Source organism: Triplophysa rosa, linkage group LG2, assembly GCF_024868665.1.
Source record: "Triplophysa rosa linkage group LG2, Trosa_1v2, whole genome shotgun sequence".
Classification (NCBI taxonomy): Eukaryota; Metazoa; Chordata; class Actinopteri; order Cypriniformes; family Nemacheilidae; genus Triplophysa; species Triplophysa rosa.
In genome coordinates this window covers 25,560,174-25,579,782 of record NC_079891.1, presented here as the reverse complement: position 1 = coordinate 25,579,782, position 19,609 = coordinate 25,560,174, and the positions used below count along the sequence as shown (strand labels likewise).

The window sequence follows — 19,609 nt, the reverse complement described above, 5'->3', positions numbered from 1 at the left end:
GCAGTACAATTTAATATTATTTCATTGTGAAAACCAGTCTACCAAAATCTCATTAACATAGAAAAGCTTCTAGTCTGTTTTTTTCTCACTTGCAAGACTACAATAAAAGTTTACTTCTGTGACTGATAGCATTTTAATGGTGGCTTCAATTCACTCCTGATCAATTTACAAGTATTTGGCGGTTGTATTATTGACAGGTAAAAGAACATAGTCTTTATATTCAGACAGTATGTTCACACAATATGGTCGTTTCAAAGCCGAATAAAAAATGCCGACAATTAATCGTCACAATCGCTATGATTTATTAGACAATTAATCGTCAGCCAAATTTCATAATCGTGACAGCCCTAGTTGTGGCATTTGCTTTGTATGGTTGAAGGTTGTATTCTAGAGACAACTTGTGTTGCTCTGAGGTTGCTCATTTATCGCTCCGATAGACAATTTGAGTACTCGTCCAAGTATTAACTTTTGAAAATAGTATTCATCTAAATAAAGTAACAATTTTGATAATGGTTGACATGCAGAATATTGACTGTTTCATCGGATGCATGCACCTGGCCCGAAGTTAACTTCCGGTCTGTGTTTGGTTATAATATAACAATTTGTTTTATATTTAATTTATACTAATATTTTATTGCATTAAATTAATTTTAAACTACTCAACAGTTAATGATTCTTTGCGGAGGTCTACTGGAAGCTTGGGTTTTTGCCGTTAAAACCGTCTATAAAATGAATTTGCCATCTTTTTTTATGAAGTTTGAGTTTATAATGAGACTTTTAATTGTTGAAAAATGTGTAGCCGCAATATGAAGAAAAAATGAGAAACAATGGAGATCTATAAAAACTTATTTTTAAATTTTCTTTCTTAATTGATACTATTAATATTACTGCAAATAAAACATATATAATTAGCTGTGTGTAAGTGGTTGAGATTGCACTGTGCATGTCAAGGGTTCTACTAACTAACAAATGTTACAAAAGCTCTCTCTCTCCCACCAGTCTTAATTAGCATTAATCACTTCTCACACTTCTTGCCTTGTGAAAGCTGCCAGCTGCCAATTATCAATGATTATTCTCTTTCAGCTGGGGGAAGGGGATCTGGTGTCAAAACCTCCTACAGATTCAGTCCAATTTTTTTGCCGTCAAGATTTTTCTGGATCGTTATTACCATTTTTAGAAAGCACAGCCCTCATTCAGATACAATCAACAAGATAAACGGATTATATTTAGCAATACAAAATTATCTAAGCATCTCTGTTCTTGCTTATTTATTGTACGTTTGCATTTTCTTTTATGGTGTAACCGTGTTGACAGAAAGACAATATGGAAAATTTAAGAGACTTAAACCCTTGCATTTCACATAATAGTTTTTTTTCTTCTAAGTAATCCATCTAGTATGTCAGTCAATCTTCCCTTTTAGTTTTAATTAAATCCATGGCTGAGTTCCATCAAGGTATCTAATGGTAAGTCTGGATCAATAGAGAAGGACCGACGAAGATTGAGCTGGTTCGAAAAATGTATAACACCACACTATGTCCTCAGGTTTTGAATTTCACTGTATGCCATAGGGTATTATTTTATTTTATTATATTATTAATTCTCTTTACTTAATGAATGTACAGTAAGTACAGTACTAGATGTTCAGTCACAATTCTTGTCTAGTTTCCAGCCTTTCTTTGTATACTAAAACTTTTTTTACTATCCCCTGTCTGATGTGTGCTCATGTAAAAAAGAAATTGATAATGCACTATTAAATTTGATAGTATTATTACTGCACTAGGAGATGCAGTAGGCAGCAACTAAAAGCTTAAGGATATATTATATCGTTTTTAAAGTTTACATAATAAATCAATTTAAATTTGTCATTTAAAAATTCTGGACCATTTTGTAAATTTCCTTATGACTTTTTGATACAGGCTTTATAAAAAGTGCTCTTACGTTTCGCTTTCTGACTTGCTCATGCCTCACACTAATAAAGGCAAATGCTACCAATGGTCATGCCAATTCACCCCTTGATCTACATGTTAATACAACGGGTGGAGAAAGGAACCAGGCGACCCACTGTCTGTTCAATGAAATCGTTCCACTTTTAGGAAAATCATTGAGAAAGCGATGTCCAGCTGTTGTGCTGTTTTTAGCTTTCATCATCATCTGCTATGGCTAGGCATTATATTCTACAGGGTTAGAGAAAAATATGCTTCCGTGTTGCTGTAAAATCTAGGTTGAAAAGGCTTTTGTGGTGGGTGGTTTGGGATATAGTTGTATTTTTTTTAGATGTAAAATTAAACGATTTAGCTTTTTTTTGCTTTTTAAATCAGTGTAAAGTAGATATGCCACTTCATGTCTACTTTATGAAGTAAACTGCTTTATCTCTACTTTATCTACTTTACGCTCCCACTTCAGAAACCCACAAGACCAGCCCGCGCTAGCCTATCTTCCCCCTGGTTATGTGATGTTCTCCGAGAGCATCGCGCCAAGCTCAGATCTGCTGAGAGGAAGTGGCGCAAATCAAATGATCCTGCTGACCTCTGTCTCTATCACTCTCTCTTCTTTCTACGCTGATGTCACCTCTGCTAAAACTCAGTACTACCACTCAAAAATCAACAGCTCGCCCGACCCTTGTACCCTCTTTAAAACCTTCTCTGCTCTTCTTTGCCCGCCTGCCCCCCCACCTTCATCGGACTTAACAGCAAATTATTTTGCATCTTTCTTTGTAGAGAAAACTACAACCATCAGCAGTCAGTTCACTGCGCCGCCGCCTCCTGAACATGCACAAACACCCGAAGCCTGCTCGCTCCCCTCTTTCTCTCTCCTGTCTGAAGCTGACGTTCCCAAGGTCATTGCTTCTAATCACCCGACTACCTGCCCGCTAGATCCCGTTCCCACCCCTCTCCTTCAGGCCATCTCTCCGTCGAAAGTCCCCACTCTGACCCACATTATCAACTCTTCTCTCACCACTTGTTACATTTCCCACAGCTTTTAAGAAGGCCCGTATTACCCCACTACTGAAGAAACCCACTTTTGATCCTGCACTTCTAGGAAACTACAGACCAGTATCTCTCCTCCCCTTCATTGCAAAAACCCTTGAGCGTTTGGTAGCTGACCAGCTCTCCTCTTTTCTCACACAGAACAACCTCTTGGACAGCAACCAGTCTGGTTTCAAGAGCAGTCATTCCACCGAGACTGCACTGCTCTCAGTCATCGAAGCCCTGAGACTGGCAAGGGCAGCCTCTAAATCATCTGCACTTATTGTCCTGGATCTATCTGCTGCTTTCAACACTGTCAACCACCACATCCTCCTGTCGACCCTCAAGACTATGGGTGTCTCTGGAACAGCGCTATGGTGGTTCAAGTCTTACCTCTCGAATAGGTCATTCAGAGTATCCTGGAGAGGTGAGGTCTCTGAATCTCAGCGTCTCAGTACAGGGGTACCACAGGGCTCATTTTTTGGGCCGCTGCTCTTCTCCATATACACAACGTCCCTAGGTTTTGTCATTCGGAAACATGGCTTTTCCTATCACTGCTATGCGGATGACACACAGCTCCACCTGTCATTTCAGCCTAATGATCCGACGGTTTCTGTGCGCATTTAAGCATGCCTGAATGACATTTCACTCTGCATGAAGGACCATCAAATGCAGTTTAACATTGCAAAAACTGAACTGCTTGTGATCCCGGCCAACCCGAAGACTCAGCACAACCTTTCCATCCAACTAGGTTCATCAACCATTACTTCTTCCAGAACGCCCAGAAATTTGGGAGTGGTAATTAATGATCAGCTGAACTTCACAGATTATGTTGCCATATTTCCATGCTGTTGTCCTGTCCAGGCTGGACTATTGCAATGCTCTACTGGCTGGTCTTCCAGCTTGTACAACCAGACCTCTTCAGACAATCCAGAATGCAGTGGCAAGAGTGGTCTTCAACGAGCCAAAGAGAGCACACGTCACTCCTCTCTTCGTTAGGTTGCACTGGCTCCCTATAGTCACTCGCATCTAATTCAAATCTCTGCTCTTGGCCTACAAAACCACCACTGGTTCGGCACCCCCATATCTTCACTCGCTAATACAGACTTGTGTATCTGCCCGATCCCTGCGCTCTGCAATTGAGGGGAAAAATCACTCTTACGCACTTTCTCCGGATGTGTTCCAGGACTCTGGAACGATCTCCCTCTTGCCACAAGATTAGCGAATTCTGTTGTCGTCTTTAAGAATCGGCTAAAAACACATCTCTTCCGTCAACATCTGACCCATTAGTACAGTCTTTTACTTCTTTTCTACTTTCCTACCCCCCCCTCAAAAAAAAAAAAAAAAATATATTCTTAGCTTTGTATACTGTGGCAGGCTAACTGAGACCAGTTTTACTGCAGTTTACTTGCACAAATAATTTCTATTGTTTTCCCCTACTTTGTAAGTCGCTTTGGATAAAAGCGTCTGCTAAATGACTAAATGTAAATGTAAATGTCATGTTTATTTAACTAAATGGCAAGATTAAGTCGATTACCATACTAAGAGATGTGATTTCATTCATTGTTCTACTCTGTATACACACTGTTTGGTTTTGAGAGTATGACTCCTACACGTAGCTGTGTTGTACTGTATTAGTAGCTTTAATGAGAACATGGCAGGCCTACCCCCTCTCTTTTTTGTAATGTAAGGCTTACATTTTAAAATATACTTCTTTTTAAGGGCAGGTGAACCATGCTATGCTTCTGCATGTTTTTATAAATCATCATATTAATAAGTCACTCTTATGGATTTGAGTAAAAAAATATTAATATGAGTGCATATGTTAAAAGTCATGCTATAGATTTTTTATCTGACCAACATCAGGTTTTAAAAGAAACAGATGATTAAGTAAGGATTTAGTTGAGTAACATACAGTATAGCCTTAACATTGAAATCAGATCATGTGTATGACAGTTTTAATAAAGTCATAAACAAACTAGTTATTCTATGTCTGTCCATTAGATGCTGTCCTTGTTTTAGGATCAGTACATTCGACTTGACGGAAACAGCGAAATTGAAAAGTCCAAATGTCCTCCACTCTTGGGAATGCTGATGATGTAGTTTGCAATTAAATTAAACATTGTAAGTGTAAAGTTTAACTGAAAAGTAAAAAAAAAATTAATGACAGCAGGCACTTGAGCTAAATGTGTACGTACAAATACAAGTACACATGACAAAACATATTCATTCTATTTTGGCATCAATTGAGAGTGTTTTAGAGCATTGTGTGTTTTCATGAAGTCAAGATCAATTTCATTTTCAGTGTCGCAAATCTGAAAAAATATTGATCTTAAAATAAATATCGCTATTTCTTGTTAATTGTACATGTTTTATATTGTTTTTTAATACTTTGAAATCTTTGTACTTCACTTATTTTTGGGTTGGAATTATTTTTTGAATGGCAGATTTTTAATGTGGTCTCAAACTTTGGTACCTGACTGTATTCTGTTCAGCCCTCTGAAGTAGTACCTATACAGTATTTTTTTATTTCCACTGAAAATATTTGACTGCTGCAATATTGATACTCAGTACCATGATTTGTTTACACTTTATTGTACGTAGAGAGGTGTAATTGGTGAAAAAGAGATAAGATGGTAATTGGCTTTATCACACTACACTAGCAGATTAATGAAGTGACATTTTCCCTTTTGTCACTTAAAGATCATTGGATTATTTGTTTCAGCTGTTGCTTTAGAGCAATTACAGTGGTTTAAGTGCTTTATATGAATATTATTTTGGATACATGATAGCTTTAATGGCAAATATAAGAAACACAAATGGATCTGCAATTACCTTTAATTCTTATAATGTATAATATCACTTTAACATTGACTGTAACTGCCTTTTCATGGGTGGCTGTGTTTTAGGACACTTTAGTTTTTTAATCATGACTTTATATTGTTTTGTTCGCAAGCGACACGAGCAGGATAAATGGAATTAACATGCAGTAACTTCACATGCCGGGGCACAAGATTTGTTCTGTTGGTTATTTGCATAACTTAAACGAGTTGTGCTCCATTTTAAAGCAGAGTATTAAAGAAGATTGATAAGATTGAGCCTCTGTTTGAGTTTATAGGTCATTTCCCCTGGATCATTCTCTGCCCCGAGAGCCCTCCTTTCGTCACCTGGTAAATAAATCAGCCTGTGTGACCCAACTTCCCTCTGAAGAGATTTAATTTACCTCACAACCGCTGACCCAGAGAGGCCTTTTTTACCAGGTGATTAGGAGGAGGCTGTAGCTGAAAAAGAATGAACTGGGATAGAAAAGGGAGAGGAAAAAGATACTATCTTTAGAGGCACACTAAGTAATGGATACAATGGAAGGATTCAGGATGGAATTTAGCACAGCCCTCTAGATTTAGAAATCCAGTTTGTGCTTTTTTTATCATGTGTCAAAATTATAAGCTCAATAAAAAATGCCTATTTGTACTACATAAATGAAGCAGCCAGTACACACTACATATGTTATTTAAGTATTCACCTTAAATTCTCTGAACTTTCAGTCATTACTAATGAGGACTGTCCTTTCTTTCTGTTAGCTGTCGCTTTCTATTGTAAGCACGTCACAACAGCTAAGCCAAGTGTGTATTATTGTTTTAGAAAGCTCGTCTCAATCCTCTTAACTCGATTAAAACAAAGTCCTGTTTGATGTTTAGAATATAATGGAAATACCCTCTAGCTTTATAGCAGTAGTAGACACTTTCTTGTGCTGGTCCAGTTGGTGTGGTCAAAAATGAGATGCAATTGAATTTAACATGCTGGATATCTAAGATTCAATTTTGGTATCATTTTCAGGTTGCTTTGAGTATGAAATATGAATCAAAGCATTGAATGCCGTTGAGAATGAGAAACATTAATTCAAAGATTATGCATGTTTAAGGGATAATAGCCAGTGCTGTATTTAATTTTTGTTGGATTGGATCTGGTTTCATTTTACTGGATTCTATTGAATGTCTTGGGTTGTATTTTATTCATTTTAATTGTGTTATTGGAACCCAACATTGCGATCATTTTCACCGAAAAGGGCAAGAAAAGACCTGTAAAATGTTTCATCCCAAGTCTAACTGCTGTCAATGGTCCTGTTCTGAGATGCAGGCAGAATAAGACCGACAGTATATTTCAGCGTACACATTTATTTCGAGCTCTTTTCATGACTTTCTTTTTTTAACTGCAAAGGAAGTCAGTAGCTGCTGTAATAATATTCTCTCTGCTAATATCAGACATGCTTAATGTTATGCATGAGACAGAAAATGTGTCTTGATGAGTATAATTGTTCTCAAAGAGATTTTCTTTCAGAACAAATCAGAGTCTTCTTCAGCACTTAACATTCAATTTATAATTCACTTTTTTTCAAAATGACAGTATTTTCATTTTAATGAATTTTAGTATCTGATCTTATTTTTAGACTTGCTAATACAATATGGGAATAAATGTCTCTATGATGGGGTTGCATTTGAATTTACAATGTCACATTACACTGCGCATTGGGAAGCATGTGTGACTTTAAAGCTGTAGTGTTCACGTGCTTTTATATATCCACTTCTGCTGAATTATAGAGTAAAACCTATAGGCATATTGAGAGATTATATCTATGGAACGCACAAGCTACAATAACCAAAAGTCATTTTCATTATCTGTGTCCGAAACTTATTTAATTTGACACTCAGTATAATATATGCTATCAAGAATTGTGATACATCTTTGTTGTCAGTACAGTGTTACCAGACTACGTGTGGCAAATTCAATCATCAAACATTTCTCATTTGCAAATGTAATTAATACCACTGAGTTTTGAGAAGCCACTTCTTCCTTGCAATCACCTGTGTACTGTTGGAACGACACCGAAACACTCTCTAGGAAATGACATCCTTGATCATTATTAGTTAAGAAAGTGGAGCCTGAAGTGCTGTGTCTTCCTTCAACGAGCTCACAGACAGTACATATATAAGGATGCTTAACTGACATTTACAGAATCAGCAAAGTCTGATATCCACTCTCTTATTTGTGGCCACCAAACTCCAGTTGTGAGGACTGTTGATGCGGCAGTGCTTCTGTCCCAGATGTCTTCTGCCAGTCCCGGTGCCCGCAGAGCGGATGGGCATCAGTGCAGTCTAAGGTAAATGTGAGATGGGGTGAGGGAGCCAACCACAGCAGACAAATCTGAGAACATTTGTTGTTGATAAGGTAAAATGACACCTGTAATGAAACGCCAAACATTGAGGAAATGTGCCGGGAATGCTGAATGTGTGGATTTGAGAGTCAGATCTGTGAAGAAAGGAGTAGAAAAACAAGTCGTAGAGTTGTAAAGATGTATACTGAGCTTTTGAGAATACAGGCTGCTTTTTACACTTGACCTGGATGTCAGCTAGTGGCGTGACATTCATAACCTGCATCCATGAAACTAGATGAAGTAGAACTAAAACAAAAACAACTCTACAAAGGCCTTCAAGGGAAGCGAGGGGGTTAGACGATGCTGTCTGGACTCGTTTTAATGCGTAAAGCTTTTCAGACTCCTGTGGGTTCAAGGAAGATCATTGTATTCCTTTGACATAAATGTTAAAGTTTATGGTTATCAACTATGATTGTTAGGTCAAAGTATTGTAAGCTATACAACCACCCTTTAGAAAAAAAGGTTGGAAGTGTAGCATGCGTAGCTTTTATGCTATACATCCTATTTGTTCCTGGTCACATTAGTAAAGCGTGCAAGACTGCAGATGGTTGACCGAATTGTGGCACCTTGCGTGTCTTTCTAATTCGCCCATGAAATGCCATTAGTAGTCAGACTGTTCCCTTTGTACAGTCGTGGCCAAAAGTATTGGCAGTGACATACATTTTGTGTTTTGCAACGTTTGCTGCTTTTGTATTTGTAGATTATTTTGCCACATGTTAGCATATCTTTAGCATATCAAATTTTAAAGGCGTTTATTGGCAAAAACATAATATATGCAAAGAGTCAATATTTACAGTGTTGGGCCTTGTTTTTCATAACCTCTGTAATTCGCTCTGGCATGCTGGATATTAGCTTCTGGGCCAAATCCTGACTGATGGCGAATGTTTCTTGCCTTATTAGTGCTCTGAGATGATCACAGTTTTTGGGCTTCCGCTTGTCCACTCACTTTTTGAGGACTGACCACAGACCATATGGGATTGACATCTGGGGAGTTTGCAATTATTTAAAATGCATCGGATCACTCTGCATAATAATCTTTAAACAACGTGAATGAACACCACAACAGCTTAAGTTGAAACTTTGCAAAACAGTATTTATGTCACTAAACAGTATTTATGTCACTGCCAATACTTTTGGCCACGACTGTAGTCCCTCTTTCTGTTAGGCTCTAGTGGACCACAGCAATAAAGCTCATTTTGGTTCTTTTTTCAAAGAAGCAATAATTGCACGTTGTCTGTCCAGAATCTAGCAGAAAATGATACTCATCAAAATGGAAATGGAGTGTCTCTCATCTATAGGCTTAAGAGGAGGCAGTCTCAACATGAGTGTGATTGCCATGAAAACATATTTCTTCAGTGGTAATATGCCAGAAAGTTTGTCTTGCTTGGGTGGCATACAGGCACAAAAAGCCATTTTCATCAAATAACCACATTAAAGAGTCTACCGGGACCCGCAATTTATTAGTGTCAACAGAATCTTTAAATTCAAAGGCAGAAGAGTATTGGTCACTGGATCTTAAGTCCATAATGGTTTGCTCCCATAAATTCTCACTGCTTTGATCTTCATCACTAGTCTGGCCACTAATGATCTGTTCACCTTCATTTAGATGTTTTTGCTTTTTGACATGTAATTAGGAGCCAAGCACCATAGGTGAGTAGGTGTATCTTTCTTGAATTTTGACTGAGATTATATGTCAATCATGTTAAAATGTGAAATTTGGCACACAGAGTACAGTCTTAACATCTGTGTTTTAGCCACTAGTGTCACAGTTTGAAGTTTCTGGTATTTCACTGGATACAGAAGTATTTAGAAAATGTGTAGTATTATTTATTGTGAGTTTTAAAACCTGAATTGGTCCTGAAATACAAGTTAATCTGTCATAATTATCATTATCAAAATCTTAATTAGTAAATATTTTTTTAATTTTATTATGAATTGAAATATTTTTCAAAGCAATTCATTGGAAAGTCAACTAAACTAAATCAAGAAAAAACAAGTTCATGTTTTCATCCTTTAAAGAAAGCAGGACAGAACAGATGTAGCCTATTTACATTTATGCATTTGGCAGACACTTTTATCCAAAGCGACTTACATTGCATTATACTATACATTTGTTTCTGAGTATGTGCAATCCCTGGGATCGAACGCATGACCTTGGCGTTGCTAGCGCCATGCTCTAACCACTGAGATACAGGAAAGCTATTCAAGACAGCAGTTATTGCTAAAAGTCTCTCTCACTCTCCCCTTTCTCACTTTTCACTCACACTCATCCTTTCACATTAGCTGGGATTGTCTTGACACTTTTGCGTTAAAATTCTTCGTTTTCTGAGCACTCAGCATGTGCTGTAACCCCCACATGATCGCTTTCACACACACTTTCCCCCCTTTCCTGAAACCCTCTTCAGATCCATGAGAGGCATGGCTGTGAAAATACACCGCATGGTTTTAAATGTCTGGGGTGTTTGGTGCAGGTGTTGGAACAGTGATGTCCAACTACATGAAGTGGATCTTGGTGATGAAGGCTCATGTGTCTCATTTGTGTGTAATACACTTCCAGGAAAGCTGCTTCTCCACGCCTGTTGATGTCTGCCAGAGAGGCCGGAACTGACTTAGGGAGTTGATGTTAGTATGTTTAGTAATATGCTTTATTGGGGTTGAATGTATAAAGGCTTACGGTTAAAGGGATAGTTCAGCGAAAAATGAGGATTCTGTTATTATTTACTCACCCTCTTGTCATTTCAAACCTGTATGACTTTCTTTGTTCCACAGAACACAAAAGAAGATATTTTGAAGAAAAACAGCAGTACCCATTCACTTCTATTGTACAGACAGAATACCAATGCAAGTCAATGGATACCACTGATGTTTGGTCAACATTCTTCAAAATGTCTTCATTAGTTTTCTGCAGAAGAAAGTCATACAGGTTTGAAATGACAAGAGGATTCGCATTTTTGGGTGACGTATCCCTTTAAATTGACTCAAAATGACTAAATTCGGTTCTTTAATATAGATACCAAAAGGTATACTGTTGCATGGTTGCAAGATTCTTTTTCCCGAAAGATTTTACTATTTACTTTTTATTAGCAGAATTTTTGAACAAAATGAGTAAAAATGCATTGTAATAAACAACAATCATGCATTGTACTTCAAAGAATAACATTTTACTGAAAATGATAAAAGACCTAAACATCAAATAAAACGGAGTAGACAATGCATACAAATGCTTTGACTTTTAAGATATTGCAAAGTTCAATAGTTAAGCTATTCAAAGATCAGCCTTCAGTGATTCACATTAAAATATGATGGAAACATAATGTCATACATCTGAAGCAGCAAAAAGTATATACCAATTTTCATAATTTTGATAATTTCTCATTTTATATGGATTATTTTAATCAACTTTCATAAAGATCTAGAACTACTGTTTTTAACCATTTAAAATAAACGTGTTGTTTTAACCTATTATTGTGTCTGTTTGATTTTGAACCTCGTTGTACAATAACTCAGACCCTTTCCCCCTGCAGAGACTCAAGGACAAAAGTAGAATGGTCTCATTATAATCAACAAAGCTGCCCTCACAGCGGGCAGGTGATGTGACATGAGTTGTTGGACCCCCCAGTCTTTTGCCATGCTGCGTTGTTGAGGTGACTTGCAGATGTAATACATTATCACTTTCTTAACGGATTGTCAGACCTCCTGCCTGTTGAGGATTTTTTAATCGAGTGCTCAGAGTTAATCAACTAATTGTGACTGTCCTGTTTTTTCTAGACCCTAAGGCTCGATTCACATTTCGCGTCTAAAACTGCGCGGAAAACGCGAGCTGCACTGTGTTCTCCTTTTTTCCAAAGCGCCTGGACTTTGCGCTCTCCTGGCGTCTGTCGTCACTAAGCAACCATGAGCCACGATAGCCGTTGAGACGAGGAGGTATAAATAAAGGATATATGGATTATATGCACCGAAAATACCTTGCAATAACTCTACTACTAGATTTAGTTATGCTGTGATCATCTGTGTCTCCATTTTCATTGATCTTGTCTATATTGACTGGTTGGTTCTTGTCACATGACCTGCGGTGCGCTTGCGCCTTTCTGAAAAATTGAGATTTTTTAATCTCGATGCGGCGCCGACGCACCTGAAAAAAAGAGTGCGTCGCACCGCATGCGTGTCGCGACCGTGTCGCCCCCTATTTCCACGTGGCTACATTTAAAATAATGAATATGCGCGCGGAAAAGACGCAAAATGTGAATCCGGCCTAAAGGAACCCACATTAGAACTAGATGCACGACAATGCCTAAAGGCCAGCTCTGCTAATGTCATAAAGAATAAGGCAGTGTTAGGACAAAAATCCAGGCGGTCGAATAGTAAACACTATCTTAATTTACAGGGAGGAGAACAGACTGCAGATTAAACAGAGGACATCATAGTGCATAATGAGTAGAGAGAACAGGAAATAAGTTAAAAAAAGTTTGGTAAGGTAAAAGAGAGAGAGAGGCGCACATAATTAACATTAATAAAACTTTATAACACTTAATGCTTTGGGGAAGGAGAGCGACACCTCATCATTTGCTGTTTTTACAAGGGTGTGATAAACAGTTGGATGTTATGTGGTATTTATGCCGCAGGTTCGGAGATGTACTTTTTAAATGAAGATTACATCATAATGAATCACCTGGATATATTATTTAACTCTTTACTTCTTCCAAGTCCACCTATCAGTCAAAACATTTGACGTGAAATAAATTATGTGTTGGCTTTTTCGAGTCATTGGGACATTTCTGCACATCTATCATAGGAGGAGCAACCATGAGTGGATTGTGCTTTATTTTAAACCCGGTTCTAATTATCCATTATGTTTTATTGCAGTAAGTGTGCAGGCATTGCTAAAAGGACAAGGCCAACAATTAGCACTCTGGGATTCGGCGTGAACTCAGAAACCCGCACAGGCCCATTAACCTGCACCCCCCCTTCTTTTATACTTCATTACAGTTTATCATTGAATTTGCACATGGGAAGTAAAGTGTTTATAATTAGGTGTGTTTTATGATCTACTGCATCGCTGCTTAACTTGGCGCAGATTAAATGGGAGCGCTTGGAATTAAAAAACCTATTCCTCCGTTGCACGTTTGACCTTGGCTGGGCTCTACTACATTTACAAATTTGGCAGACGCTTTTATCCAAAGCGACTTACAGTGCAATTAACCTATACATTTAATGAGGATGTGCATTCCCTGGGAATCGAACCCACAACCTTACCGTTGCATGTGTCACGCTCTACCGGTTGCACCTAGTGGTAAGTCGCTGGTTGTGTTATTGCTTGCATATATGCTGACATGTGTACAAAGCGATCCTGCAAATTCACCCATTGACCTATAATGTAAAAGGCCGATTTAAGCTGCTGTGTTGTGTGAATAAATTGATGGTATCAGTTTTGTACAGATCAATACATGTTTGCATTTAGATAAAAGAGCATGGGGTCAAGAACATAAACATACTGATAAGAGTTGGCTTTAGCATTCACCTTCCCATGTCCCATGCTGACTTTTTATATTGTGGCTATTTCTTTATTGCAATAATCCATAGATAGACTGCATCTTTCCATATTTGTTTGGAGCTTCTGAATAATTCATTCCAAATGAAAATGACTTGTATATTTTGTTATTATTTTATTATATATTTTTGCTGAAGTTTGGTAGTTGACGCAGCTTTCATGTTTAATTCATGGCAGGACAGTTTAGGCGAAATAAAGCTTAGGCTTTGTTCACAGCAACAGATGGCAGATTGATCTGGAGTCATTTCAGGTTATACCTTCTATTCATCACCGGAATATGAGCAACAGATGTGGGGACAGAGAGCTGGATAAGTTTTTTTTTTTGCTGGTGTAGAAGGAAGGCTCAGACTATTCTCAAAGGGAGCTCAAAGGGAAATATAACACTGCGGTAAAAAATAGCATATTGTTGCATTTCAAAATTGAAACCAAATTCTCAGATTTTCATGGTTTTACACTGTTAATGTCACCTGATGGCCTGTGGTTGAAGCTACAGCCTCATTCTTCTGAATTCTTTTTGGTTTTCAGACCAAACTTTTAAAAGAAGGGAGAAAACAGCCAAGGTCTCAGCACCTATGTACCTGTACATAAGGTTTTGTTAAATGTGACATTGACTACGTTTACATGCGCATCAATAATGTGATTATTTCCAATAATCAGAGTAAGGACTTAATCCTTACTCTTACCCTACCAATCCTCATGTAACATGTTTACATGAAATGAGAACACCTCTTTGCTCCTGTTTACATAAAAGTTTTATTAGTCTGATTATTTGCTGTCACGGTTTAGGACAGAACCCAAGCGCAGGCAGACGAAGGGTTAACAAAAAACCTTTATTAATATAAAATAAAAACCCATGATGGGGAAAACACAAATAACAAAACAAGAATGCAAATTAAAGCTTCCCACAAGGGGGACAAAACAAACAATGTTCAGAAATCAAATAATAAGTCCAAAACACAACTAGGGAATGGCAAACAGGAACAAGGTAAACAGGAACAGGGTAATCCACAAGACGACACGACGCAGGTACTCAGGAAAGGCATACAATGAACCGACAAGAGATAGTGAAACAAGGGAGTTTATAAGGGGAACACTAACTAGGGAATAATGACAAATGTGGGGTGACGGGCAGGAGACGGGAATGAAACACTAATGGGACGCTAAAGTAAAAACAAGGGGGCGGGGCCAAGAGACGAGACACCGGAGAGAATGCATGGCATGTCAAAACAAAGCCATGCTCCTCTCCACATTAAACATGTGGGTCTGTCATGATCCTGCCACAAGACTCGAAAATCATGACAAGAAGAGGCAGGACCATGACAATTTGCTATAAAACACAGCACAAACGATGATCTCAGATACAGTAGGTGTGTGTTACTGGCTATCGTTTTAATATATTGGCATCAAATGCAAAACAACGTTAGGTGGCCGCATTTTATGGTTATTCGGCACCGTGATGGATATAGAAATACGATGGAAAATGTCTCTGCGACGGTGGTGTGCGCTGTCATTGCGTTCGCGCTGTTTCTGTATGAAGGTAAGGAGCAGACTCCTGACAGCAAGTTGTGTTGATGGTAAAACTTCAGACTGTCATGTTTACCATGAATTTGCTCTTAAGGTGCGTGACAGAAGCACATGCGTACCTCGGTCAGAGCATCATAAATGCGATTTAAGGTGTTTACATGCTTTCTTATTACGATTAAAACTGGCGCATGCCACATACTGTATGTTACTTCGATTACACTTACTCCGATTATGAGCTTAATCGCAATATTTAGATCGAATGATTACATGAGTTAAAGTGTAATCGCAGTATTGGCAAAATCGCATTATGAGGGTGCATGTAAAAGTAGTCATTGAGAAAGGTGCAGTCGAAATGTGAGATTGAAACTAAATGTACATTAAAAAGTGATGCAGTGTGTTTTTTAAAGCTTCTATGTTGTTTCAAGTAAATCAGTTTATCTATGCTTTGTGCAACCAGGACACATTCCTGCTCACTTTGACATTGCCACCAAGTATCTGCAGTGGAGGAGTAACATTTCATTTTGAATTATTTAGAGTGAGCACCATGTTTTCTACCCTGAACTTTGAAACCCTGTCTAATATTCTGCATCTAAGATTTCCTACTTTTGCTTCTTTACCCATGGGATGATCTGTGACATTTTCCTGACATCCCTAGTGTGACTGTGCTTTTCCACTTGGTGATTCTGCAAATAGCCCAGAATGCACTTCACCGTGAACCAGGAATCGGACAGCTGGGATTGTCTAACTCAGAATAATGGCTTTCTTTGTTTTAAAAACACTCTCATGAAATGATTTCACTGATAAAATGATGCTGCCAACTTAAGGCTCTTTCTTCTAACATGATGATTCTTCGGAAGAATATCCAAAAACGCTGGTTTCTTCATCCAGGAACAGATGTCAGTTAAGTCAGCCACAGGGCTCCCTAACAGAACAAAAATATATGGGAATATACTGCAAAATATATTGCGATATATTACATAATACATTTCCATATATTGGAAGCTAGTGCTAATATTTTGCAATATACAGCAATATATGCATTGACAATATATGGCTATATATAGAACATATAAATATATTTAGAAACGAAGATAAAAATAAATCTAATATTCATCACATTTGATCTTTTATTGAGTATATATTGCACATAGATGTTCCCATATAAATGTGATTGTATATTATACACATACTGTATATGGACACATTCACAGAATGAGTTAAAGCAGATTTCTAGTTCCCAGCATGCTTTGCTTCCGACTGTTAAAGGAGAGTAAAAATGGTTAAATGTAGGTGTTATTTCATGTCTTTTTGCTGAATATTAATATAGGGGGAGATATGTTAGTGTTTAATGTTGTATTACTTTGAAATTTAGAAGGGTTTCTAGTATGTGTAAATTTGTGGGGTTACCGTGGTGTTGAAGAGTAGAGCTTGTGGTTAGGATAACGATAGGCCAAACATCATTAAGATTACATATTACTTTATTTAAAATGTAATGGCTGTGCGCTTTTCAGTGCAGTGATTGTCTGTTCACTAAGTGCTTTAGTATGAACAGGTGTGCTTATGCTATTGTAAACTAGCTGTTTTAAAATATGAAACATGTATAATGTAAATGGTTGTTCAACATAATAAATATATATTTCTATATATGTGTGTATATATGGCATGAGTAAATATATAATGGTCAATATATTTTTCAATATTTGAAAGCGGCAATTCCTTATGTATTATTCAATATATTGTAATATATTTACACAATATATGATTCTGTATATTTTCTAATATACCATTATGCCATTTAATATATTTTTAATTCATATATTAGGAAATATATTTTCTTACGTAAGAGCTGACCACTCAGCACACATTGTGTTTAAAATCATCTAGACACAACACAGTGGAATACAACAGAGCTGGTTTTGCTGCATGGTTTCTGTCATGATCTCGGTCACTCGGGTCCCCTGTGTCTGCCTGTGTGTGTTCTGTTTTGTGTCGAGCTCGTGGCGCCTCTGTTTTGACAGCTCGCCATGTGCTCTGTGTCTGCGTCACTCACCCCACCCCGTGTCTCCCTTTTTGGTCTTTCTCCACTTGATCCCTTGATTAGCGCCCGTTATCTCTATCATCTCTCCCGCCTGTTGTCACTTATCCTTAGTTAGCTTTCCTATTTATTTCCCTTTGTTCTCCTGTCCTGTATCAGACCGTGCTTGTTTTTTCACCAGCTCTCACTGTCCAGTTCTAGCGAGTCTAGTACTGAAAAGTCTTGAATCTTAGTCGTAGTCCTGTCTCGCTGTCAGAGTTTTGCTCCTCGAAGCTTATTTGTTTTTTGCTTCCTGTTTGCCCTCGTTTCTGTTATTCTGCTCTCTGCCCTGCAGCAGTCTTTGGCTGCCCGGACCTCGATACCCACGGAATCTCAGCTCTCGTCCTCTCGCCAGTTCGGCAGCTTCTCCCGGACGGGAGTAACTAATCTCCACTGGAATCTTCCGGGTTGAACCTTTCCCTGAGGATGTTTCGCTGCCATTGGTGCCTTGGACTTTTTGCGTTGCTCTTGCCTCACTGATTCCAATAAAGCCTTGTTACCCCCGCATTTTGAGTTTAGCTGTAAACTCATTAACTGTAGAGGCAGTTCTAACGGTGACCGGTAAACTGTTGCAGAGTTTTGGAGCTGCAACAGCAAATGCTCGATCGCCTCTCAATTTCGTTTAGCTCGCGGAATGTTCTAAAGTCTCTGGTTTGCAGACCTAAGAAACCTTCCAGGATTGTGATCAGATAATAAATCAGACAGATACACAGGAGCTATTCCATTTAAAGCTTTAAAAACAACAGCAGGACTTTAAAATCAATTCTGTAACGAATTGGGAGCCAATGCAGAGAGATTAATACTGGGGTAATTACGCACCCCCACAAGGAGCCTTGCAGCAGCATTTTGAACCATTTGAAGTCGATTTAAAGATGCTTGGTTAATGCCAATGTAGAGGGAGTTACAGTAATCAAGCCTTGTTGAAATAAACGCATGAATTACCCTTTCAAAGTCCTTATAGGAAAGAAATGGTTTCACTTTCTCTAAGACTCTCAGGTGGAAAAAACTGGTTTTAACTACAGTACTAATCTGTTTATCAAATTTGAGAGCACTGTCGAAATAGACCCCCAAATTCTTCACTACTGGTTTCACATTTGAGGACAGATGACCAAGGTTTAAGCCAGGGGAACCAGCGATATCTGATGACTCGAAAACAATAATTTCAGTTTTGCCTTCATTAAGGTGTAGATAGTTTAGGGATATCCAGGTTTTTAAGCCCACAGGGCATCCCAACCATTGTTATTAGATTCCAGGTGCAGATACATTTGGGTGTCATCTGCATAACAATGGAAGGAGATGCCATGTTTCCTAAAAATCGTTCCAAGGGGAGCATGTACAAATTGAATAACATTGGAGCAAGGATAGAGCCTTGAGGGACCCCACTCGTTAAGGGAGCTACCTATGAGATAGAATCCCCCACAGAGAACCTTCTATTGGTTAGGTAGGATTGGAACCATTTAAGAGCACTGCCCATAATGCCCACCCAATGCTCCAAGCGAGAAATCAAAACAGAGTGGTCAATTGTATCAAATGCCGCCTGCAAATCTAGTAGCACCAACACAGCAGATTTGGCAGCATCGAGTCAGTAAAATATCATTCAGAACTTTAACCAAAGCTGTTTCAGTGGAATGCTTTTTCCTAAAGCCCGATTGAAACACCTCAGAGATATTGTTATTTAGCAAAAAAATTCTAATAAAATATACTAACAGTCTAACCTTTTTACACTTCGTAACTGTTTTTAATGTACAAAAGGACCTTAAGGTTCTTTGTTGAGCCCTAAGGCTAATTTACTCTGATTCGTCAAATGCCTACAAACACAGATAAACAACATTGTTCATTCTAAATTAGAATGATGGCATTTGCTGGATCAGTGTGAATTAGCCTCTACAGCTACAACAATAAACCTTTTAACCTCATTTAGTGTGAGAGTGTAGGGTGAGTTTAATGGGCAGTTTGTAACTCCGTTTCTATATTTACAACAATGTATTGTTGACAAGATGACACGTATTCAGCTCATGCTCAGAACAGTTCTGGAAAAAACTAGAGATGAACCATTAGTAAATTTCTTCACAGCTACAGAGTGATATTCGCCAATGACGATTCTAAGGAATAATTTAATGTTTTTTTTAACATTCTGAATGTTATTAATTCATATCATAATTATTAATATTGAACATCATGTAGTTGAAGTTGCCATATAAAGTGTGCCATGTTTAGTTCTGTTAAGACCGTGTTTGCATGTATTATTTCTCTATTTAACATAGCAGAAATGTGGGAGTTGGTGT

The 19,609-nt window shown here is 38.0% G+C and overlaps 1 protein-coding gene across 1 annotated transcript in view; it reads left to right on the top strand.

Annotated features, from left to right (window-relative positions):
• Positions 1-19,609, top strand: part of unc5db (unc-5 netrin receptor Db) — a 187,195-nt gene that overhangs the window by 93,552 nt on the left and 74,034 nt on the right. The gene's annotated exons all lie outside the window — the stretch shown is intronic.